Source organism: Mchenga conophoros, linkage group LG2 (assembly GCF_057382185.1).
Source record: "Mchenga conophoros isolate Kocher_MC1m ecotype Shallow Benthic linkage group LG2, M_conophoros_male_GT1.1, whole genome shotgun sequence".
Lineage (NCBI taxonomy): Eukaryota > Metazoa > Chordata > Actinopteri > Cichliformes > Cichlidae > Mchenga > Mchenga conophoros.
The window spans coordinates 11,196,098-11,205,881 of NC_140527.1; the positions used below are offsets into that span (position 1 = coordinate 11,196,098).

At 42.5% G+C, this 9,784-nt stretch overlaps 1 pseudogene; it reads right to left on the reverse strand.

The window, feature by feature from the left end:
• Nucleotides 1-8,646: 8,646 nt before the first annotated feature.
• LOC146581733 (uncharacterized) lies at nucleotides 8,647-9,470 on the reverse strand (annotated as a pseudogene).
• Between the last annotated feature and the right edge of the window lie 314 nt (nucleotides 9,471-9,784).

The following is a 9,784-nucleotide window of genomic DNA, read 5'->3' on the forward strand; positions in this document are numbered from 1 at the left end:
AAAGAAGCTGAAGAAATCAAAGTCTGTATTTGAAAAGGTGTTGAAATTTTAATAACTTTGCAGAACCATATCAAGTTAACAAAAATTTAATAACTTAGCAGAAATGCAACTAGAAAAATTTGCATTTCCTGCGAAAATGCTGTGTGGATGCTCTAAAGCGGAAGCTGTCTGCTAAAACTAGCCGAAAAAGCTGAAAAGTTGCAGAAATTGTACAAACTTTGCAGAAGCAAAGGAACTTTGCTAAAATGTAATAACTTAGCAGAACTGCAATATCTTAGAGGAAACACAATACTTGGCAGAAATACAATAGCATAGCAGAACTTAGCAGAAATATTGTAACTTACCAGAAACATGATAACTTCTCAAAAATACAAGAATTATTAAGGTTTACAAATTCACGCCAGTTAGGTGTGTTTGATTTAACCCAGTAGTCGAATAAGTGGGCGTTGGTCAAGACAAAGTTGTCAAATAGCACAAAGCCTGTGCCTTGCTTTATGAAGGAACCAGTTATGAGACAAACTGACTCGCTCAGTTCAAGCAGCAACATAACACTGCGAATTTCAGTAAAAGACTGTCGGCTCTTTCCAAAGGTCTCCTTCCTGTATTTCAGTGCTTCCTGAAAAGAATTTTTAGGGAATCTACTCTCCATCCATCGTTTCAGACGCGGATACTGCTGACAAAGTAGATCGTAAACCTCCTTACGGTCAATACTGCTGCCCGTTTCTTTGATTGCCATTTTTAGACTGAATCCATTCTGCTGTGCTACATCTAAGACTGATGTCATTCCACCGCTGCGCTTTGCATTATTTGATGCTGTCATGTACTGAGATATGGCTATGTCTTAATGGGATGACTTTTGAACCGGATTGTGGTTGTCCGAAGGAGGCCCCGTTAAGTGGCTAGTTGTCAGATCAACAGTATTCAATAAAGCAAGATAAAGACCATGCTTTATGTCCTGATTTAATTCAGAGTGCTCGGCCTAATTTAGTAATAAGGTGGGCACACAACAATGGCAACGAGGATGACATGGACCTGGATTTGTTTTTGTGAGAAGTAGACCCAGCGGCGGCACGGTGTTAGCGAAAACTTGTGGGCTAACATGGAAAAGTCGGGTATTCAACCGTTCGCCTGCTACACTGATCCAGCTACGCTTGGACCGAGACACGGTGGTTAACATCCTTCGAGTTGTTTGCTGATGGGAAAGGTCTTATTTTGACGGATAATGCTACAGACGCGATCAGACAGCGGAAACGCGCTCTTCTACTGCACTTGGCCGGACAGGACGTGCAGGACGTCTTCTCCACTCTACCACAGATGGGAGAGGTGAAGGATTACACCGCTGCGGTGACTGCTCTCAACACTTATTTTGTTCCTCAAGTGAATGCAGCATACGCACGCCAAACTTTTCCACAAATTGTCCCAAACACCAGGTGAGACTGTGCAACAATTTTGTACACGTTTAAGGCGAGCTGCAAAAGACTGTGACTTTCAAGGTGACAATGATAACCAGATACGGGACGCTATCCTGAGTAAATGCACTTCTGAATACGTACGGAGAAAGCTGCTTGAGGAGGGTCCAGGCTTAACCCTAACTCGCACGTTGGAGGTGGCTTCACATTGTGAACGCGTGGAGGAGCAGATGGCGGTGATAAGCGTCGCCGGACACGGGGTCTCCCCGTGTCACCTATTGTAGCCAACCTTTACATGGAGGAAGTGGAATGGGAGGCTCTTGGCTCTTTCAAAGTAAGAGTACCGAGCCACTGGTACAGATTTGTAGACGACACCTGGGTCAAAATCAAGACACAAGAAGTGGAATCCTTCACTGCGCACATTAACTCTGTGGATAAAAACATCAAGTTCACCAGGGAAGACACAAAGGATAACTGTTTGCCTTTCCTGGACTGCGCTGTGCACATTGAAGAGAATGGCAACCTCAACATCGAAGTTTACCGGAAGCCCACACACACGGACCAGTACCTCCTGTTCGACTCCCATCACCCTCTGGAACACAAACTTGGAGTAATCAGGACCCTACACCACCGGGCAGAACATGTTCCCTCTAAGCCTGAAGGAAAAAAGAAGGAACACACACATGTAAAGGAAGCACTCAAAACGTGCGGCTATCCTAAATGGGCGTTCTTAAAGTCAGCAAAGAGGCACAGAAAAGAAGATCAGACACCAGTGAGGGAGGATAAGAAAGACAGACGCAACAACATTGTCATCCCCTATGTAGCCGGTGTATCAGAAAAACTCAGGAGAGTTTTCTCCAAGCACGACATCCCAGTGTATTTCAGACCCAGCAACACGCTCAGACAAAAACTGGTTCACCCGAAAGACAAAACGCCAAAACACAAACTTAACAATGTGGTGTATGCTGTACAGTGCAGCGAGGAATGCCCAGACCTCTACATTGGAGAGACCAAACAGCCACTTCACAAGCGCATGGCACAACACAGAAGAGCCACCTCCACAGGACAAGACTCAGCAGTCCATCTGCATCTTAAGGATAAAGGACACTCTTTCGAGGATGCCAATGTTCACATTTTGGACAGAGAGGACAGATGGTTTGAAAGAGGAGTGAAAGAAGCCATCTATGTCCACTGTGAGCGACCATCTTTGAACAGAGGCGGTGGTTTACGACACCAACTCTCTGCCATCTATAATCCAGTTTTGAGATCCCTTCCCAGACGCCTTAACGCCCACTCACATCCTGGGCCATCTGATCCCAGGAATTCGCATGATAAGGTGGGGCCAGGTTTCACAATGAACTCACCCGAAACTCTGGCTGATTGGGACCCACACCCAGTTTCACACCTTGGCTCAGGCGATTAGAGGATCATCAGGCGGTCCTTTTGCCCCTCTGTGGAGGGATACTCCCACTAGGTTTATATCTGGGACTCTCCACCATTTGACCTTAGAACTGAAGAAGCTTCTCGGATGAGAGGTGAAACGTCTTCAAGTAACTTAAAGAAGTCCAGACGCTTTTCTTTGCAAGCTCCTTTGACTACGATGACCTGGATGACTGAGAACCTTCACAGACTCAGAGCTCAAGCACTTTCCCTAGCTCATGAAGGACATTTAGGAATTGTTGGAACCAAACAGCATCTCAGAACAAAAGTTTGGTGACCAGGGATGGACAAAGCTGCAGAAAATTTTTATAAAGCTTGTCACGGATGTCAAATAGTAGCCAGACCAGATCCACCTGAACCACTGAGAAACACACTTTTACCGGATGGACCATGGCGAGATGTGGCGGTAGACTTACTGGGACCACTACCTTCGAATTACTCAATACTTGTACTGATAGATTACTACAGTCGGTACTATGAGTATGATGTAATGTCATCTACAACTGCTGAAAAAGTCATTGACTCTATTGACTGTATATTTAGCAGACATGGGCTACCAGTTACCATCAAATCTGATAACGGCCCACAGTTCAAATCTGAGCTGTTCAGAGAATATTGTGAAACTAATGGAATCAAACATATAAGAACTACACCAAAATGGGCTCAAGCAAATGGAGAAGTGGAACGTCAAAATGCATCATTGATGAAAAGAATCAGGCTTGCACAAGCCGAAGGACTTGACTGGAAGCGAGAGCTAAGAAAATATGTAACAGTGTATCGCAGCATTGAGCATCCAACCATGGGCAAAAGTCCAGCAGAACTCCTGTTCAACCGCAAAATGAGAGGAAAGTTACCGAACATCAGTGAGGCAAAAACAATGGAGTTGGATGTGCGTGACAGAGACGCTGAACAGAAAGGAAAATCAAAGATTTCTGCTGATGAACGAAGGGGAGCTGAGTATTCGAAAGTTGACACGGGAGACACAGTGCTGGTTCAACAAGACAAAGTAGACAAGTTTACAACACCATTCAACGCAACACCACACAAAGTTGCAAGCAGAACTGGAAACCAAGTCATTATTGAATCACCAACAGGAGCTCGCTATCACCGGAATACAACACGTGAAGAAATACGAGACAAATGAGACCAGAGAAGGACACTACGAACAAAATACAATACCTGAAAGGGAGGAAGGTGAAACACCCACAAAGACTGACACCTTCACTCCAACACCACAAGAGGGCTCCTAGAGGCCAGAGAGATCAAGTAGATCACAGAGGGCTAAAAAGATACCTGAGAGGTTTCGTGATTTTGTGGTGAAATAAACTATAATATGTTAAGGTGAAGAGGTAACTGGCAAGTTTCAAGTTTCAAGTTCAAATGTGTATGTCGACATGTATATATTGAAAAGAAAAAAGTTTGCTAGCGAGAGACAGAGAGAGGCGTTGAAAGGCTGCTTAATGTTTCGGAGGAAAACACGAACACGATGTACAGTCGAGTCTTAACAGCTTACTTACAGCTGGGCTCGTCAGGCACTCTTTTTGGCTTTAGTGGTTATTATTATATTTACATGCTTCCAGCTCCCGTTTCTGCTCCGTGACAGCTCGTACTTTTCCTTTTTCTCCCTCCCTCGCTCACAGACACATAACGGGTATGGCAGTCCATTCTCCCTGCAGCACAGACTACACTGCCCATGAGGCTACATTGTTTAGGGCGATGCCTGTAACACTCTGCTATTGCCTTCATATTAAATAATTTTTGTATAATAATTTTTAGAGGCTCTTATTGCGTGTTTTGTTTGGGTTTCCACCGGCGTGGAATTACCAAAAATAGAGAGACCATAGCCTAACATATGAAATAGGAAAATACCGCCATGTAATCCATTTATTTCAACAAACTAACTGTATTCTCAATATCACCTATTGAACAGTAACTGTAACGGATACATTTACTCATATTTTGTATTTTAAATACGTAACGCCAGTGCATGTATTATGCTACTGCCCAACACTGCCTGTTGAGATCCTGAGATCCGCTCCTAGAACACCGGCCTCCAACTCCTGAAGAGACGCGGGTGTCCCTAAATCTAGCAAATATTAGCTTCAGGCTAGCTTGCTATGACGAATAGGCTAATACCAGCATTTTACCACAACTTCACCAGATGTAGCTAAAAAAAACTAAACTAATGTCCAGTCCAGTGGGACAGCAAGAAAAGATGACAAAAAATGATTACTTACTTGCGGTTTGGAGGTTCAAGCTGAAATTGAAGCAGCCATTGAAAGACGGGAAGAGAGAAAGATGGCAGCTTGGTCAGCACTAGTGGCCTCTATAATGCAAATACATGCTTATATATATATATATATATATATATATATATATATATATATATATATATATATAAGCTTAGCTTCAGTGGTAATTCTCATAGGTGCTGCTTCACATTCAGCTGTTCACTACTCCAGTGTGAGCTGGAGGCCACCACCTGATGAAGCCAACAGAATCACATCATCTGCAAAAAGCTGAGATGAAACCACCAAAGTGGAAGCCTCATTTTAGCTTGTTTTTTGATGCTCTGGGAGCAGACACCATCACTAAGTGGGTGAGATTTTGGGGTGATGGAGAGAGGAGAGAAGATGCAGATAGGTGTGTAAGGCAGCAACTCTGCCTCCTGATCTCAACTCTGGATAGTCACATTTTGGGTGCTTTAATGAATTTGGCCAGATTTCTATGACAGCTGTTCCATCTAAAGTGGGACAGATGGTTTCTCTCATTCTGGTTCCTTGGTGTCCTCATCTCTGCTGACATCTCCTGGACAGAGAACATCTCAGCGGTCGTAAAAGATCATCCATCGGCTGCCCTCTCCCCCCCCGATGGACATTTATTCCTCCCGCTGCCTCAGCAGAGCAGCAAACATCATCAATAACAGTTCCCACCCTGGTTTCAACATGTTCAGCCTGCTTCCCTCAGGGAAGCGCTACAGGTGCATCAGCACAAAACCCCACAGACCCAAAAACAGTTTCTTCCCAAAGGCCATAACCACCCTGAACTCACACATGCACCGATAACACAGACCCCCCACCCAATTTTTCCCATTTTCTCTATGAACCACCACTGTGCAATACCAAATTCTATGTGCAACAACCCAACTGTACATACATAACACTATTTATTACATATTAACTTTTTTACACTGGTTTGTATATTTGTACATTTTATATATTTTTCTCTGTTAATACTGTTCATATGTATGACACTCCCACGGATTAATTGCAATTCAGTAATCTGAAAAAAATAACGCAAAAAATAATAATAACACATTTAATCACTCTTTGCATTCCAAGCAAAGGGGAACTTTTGTCAATACAGCGATCACACTGATGCACACATCAGTGTTACAAAAATGGAAGAATCAGAAGAAAGCACGATGCTAGGTTTGATTGGAGGCAAATTTCATTTCAAAAGACTACCTGACAGAAGCCTTGATAAAAGCGTGGTTTTGTGCAAACTGTACAAAAAGGAGTTTGCATACCACCGAAGCACTTCAACCTTACGGTACCATCTAAATGCAAAACATGTTGCAGCGAGCACAGAAACTGTGGGAGCTGTTAGTGCTAGCAGTCACAGTTTGAGTATCAAAAAAAGGTGTCAGCAGCCCAATCTTGATGGCACGACTGACTTTAGGACCAAAATTAGTAAATCAACATCGGGCAAACTCACAAATTCTCTGGCCATTTCCTCCCATTTCAACACATGCCTTGTGTTTCTCACATCTTGTAAAGAACCATCACTGTCACTGTTGCTGATAGTGTTTAGTGATGGATTAGCAAAATGTCACAAGATAGTGGGTCAGTTTAAACACAGCCCTGCTAATATGGAGGAACTACACCAGGAGCAAACAAGACTGGGCCAACAGAGCTACTCATACAGGATGTTTCCACACCTTGGAATTCAACGCTGCATATGGTTTCTTTTCTACTGAAGAAGTTTTTGCTGCTTTAGACAAACAAAGGCACAAGCTAGTCATTTTAACTCCATCAGAGCTGATAAAACTCCAAAAGCTGGCGATCGTCCTTCAGCCATGCAGGTACATAAAACAATTTTTTAACTTATTGTTCCTGTTTCTTCAAAAAGCTCTACAGTTGATAGTTATTGTATAGATTAATAATTCCTTTCTTGAACTGTCTACTACAGGTTTGTGACTGAGCTTCTTGGAGGTGAGACATACGTCTCATGTTCAGTGGTTTTACCTGCTTTCTGCCACCTGCATGACACCATGGAGGTGATGACTCAAACTACATGGTGAAATTTAAGACTGTCTTCACAAAGGACCTATCCCAATGTACACTCAACCATCAGTGTTTCAAGATAGATACTGTGCTTGACCCACGCTTTAAGGATATAAAGTGTCTTTTAAGGGGAGAGCAAGAAGAGTTTTGAACCAGCCTTGAGGCCCTGCTGCAGGAACAGTGTAAAGATGCCACCACAAAGGAGCCAGCAAAGACAAAGAGCCTCCTCCTCTCTTCATTGTCTTCAGACTCTGATTCAGACGAGGAAGCCCTGTGTAACAGGGCCCTGAGTTTGTACAGAACAGAATCCACCAACAGCGAGAAAGACTGTCCGCTGCAGTGGTGGTCCAATCGAGCAGGGACCCACCCACAGTTGTCTGTCCTGCAGACATCACATGTCACATAGTAACAAAAAAGAGAGCTGCCTTGAGCTCTGAAAATGTGAACAGGCTAGTTTGTCTAAGTAACTGGCTGAAAGAGAAGGCCAGTTTCTGCCTTATATTTTTAAGAGGAAGAACTGATGTCGAAATTTTTATTATTGTTATTTTATTTAATGTATTAGGAGTTTTAATGTACAGTATTTACTCAGATAAAGGTGGTTTATGTTGAGTATTTTGTAATAATCAATATTTTTAAACTGAGTTAGCATTTATTGACACCAGCTGTTAATGACTGAAATATTTAGTTATCTATGTTGGCTAGAATATAGGTTAAAATTGAAGAGAAGTTCTGTTTTGCTTTGTTGCTTTATATATACTATAACGTGAACTGTCACACTGGCAGGCTACACAAAATTGTACTAAGGGGCATCAGAACCTGAGGGGGGCCCGGGCCACTTTGACATTTTTGTAAACTCAAGTTTCTCAGTCTAAAAATATTATTATTTCAGATAATTAATCTACCTGAAGCTGATTTTATCAGCTGGATGTTAAATTCTCTGTACCCACCTGTCCTGTTGATGAAGAGCAAGTTCATTCAAATGCTGTTTTGGCAACACTCACCACTTCTGTAAGAATGATATGCGTTTTTGAAGTACAAGACAAACTGTGAAATGTTTTCAATTTATTTTTTTTTCTGACTATGTAGCACAGACAACAAAACTGGAACTGACAGAAAAGCATAGTGACAATATCTGTGTATAGACTGCCTGTGTTCCCAAGCACTTTAATTACAGAGAAGCATAGACAGTAGAAATGCATAATCTGTAACAAAAAATGTAGCAATATTTTCTAATTAACTACATATATTATTTAATCCAGTGTGAAATCCTGGGCTACAATCTTGATTGTTCAAGAAATATTAAATCCGATAACAAGTTTAAACAGAGGAGTTGGCCGTCCGACTGGGGTCTGGAATGTGGGGCCTCCTCGGGACGGTCTGCTTCTCTCCACCCCAGGGAAGAGGGTAACACTGCCTGGGTCTGGGTGCAGTTTCCCCCTCCAGGAGCAAGGGTACCTAGACCTGGGGTATAGAGTACGCTTGGGGAGTGTGATTGTGGGTACAGTGTCTATTTATGTCTGTCTCCATGTTGGGTGAGGGCGGAAAAAAAAGTAAAGAAATTCAGGATAAGAACTGTAAGTGCATGGAGCTTCAAGGGTGGCTCCACAGGTATGAGCAACAGGCCTTCTGTTGAGCCCAGTTTCAGCATTAAAGCACACCAAAATTTTGTCAACACAGATGACAGAAGATCCAGTGCAGAAGCGCAGGATTTTTTCAGCTTTTGTTTCATCAGCGTTTTTGACATAACGCTGAAGATGGTTAAAGGTTGTCTGTTCTGCCTGAGACAGCATCAATTTTGCTGTTTTAAATAGCTGCACTACTCTTTTGCCTGTGGCCTTCTTTGTCTCAAACAGAGACAACAAATTTTCCTTGCCAGACAGTTTCAGCTGCAGACGTGCCATGGGTGTGGAGAAGCAATCCATTATATACTTTGGCTCTTGGAGAATGGCCTTATGAACCATTGTTTCAATGGCAGGCTGCATGTTGTTCGTCGGTGGTAGGAAGTGGGACCCCATCCATGCTTGCCATCCTGCCTCACAAAAGTCTGGCCTCAGTTCATTTTCACCTTCACACCTTCCAAAAATTGCTCCCAAAATGCAGTGTAAACCTCCCTTGACACCCCAGCATCATCAACAGGATTTTCATTTACAAAGTTCATCTTTAAAGTCACCTTCATTATGTTACTGTCCATAAATACAGCCAAAAGATCATCAACAACCTTCATCCTGCAAATTCACACATGTCGGGGGTTCTGTGGATTTCCTGAATTTGATGGGGAAAGTTGGTTGCTTGACTCTAAAGGCAAACAAGACAAGACCAAACACGCATATTCCATAAGAAATGTAAATGAATTATATAGATTCCAAAATATCAATGTTCTGAATATGTTTGAAATTTATTGTCTAATTTTAGTTGTCTCTCTGTTCCCAAACCATGGTTGCACTGACAATTTATATATAACATTACCATTTTGGCCTGATGAAGTTCCTCCTACGCCTCACAGATGGACAGCACTGCCTTATCCACCTGCAGACATAAAACATTAGAGAAATGCTATTAATGAAATCGAGTTTCTAGTTTTATTCTAGGAAGCCACACTACCGCACATTTATAAATATATTATTTATTTGTACTCTGCAGCAGGAAGGA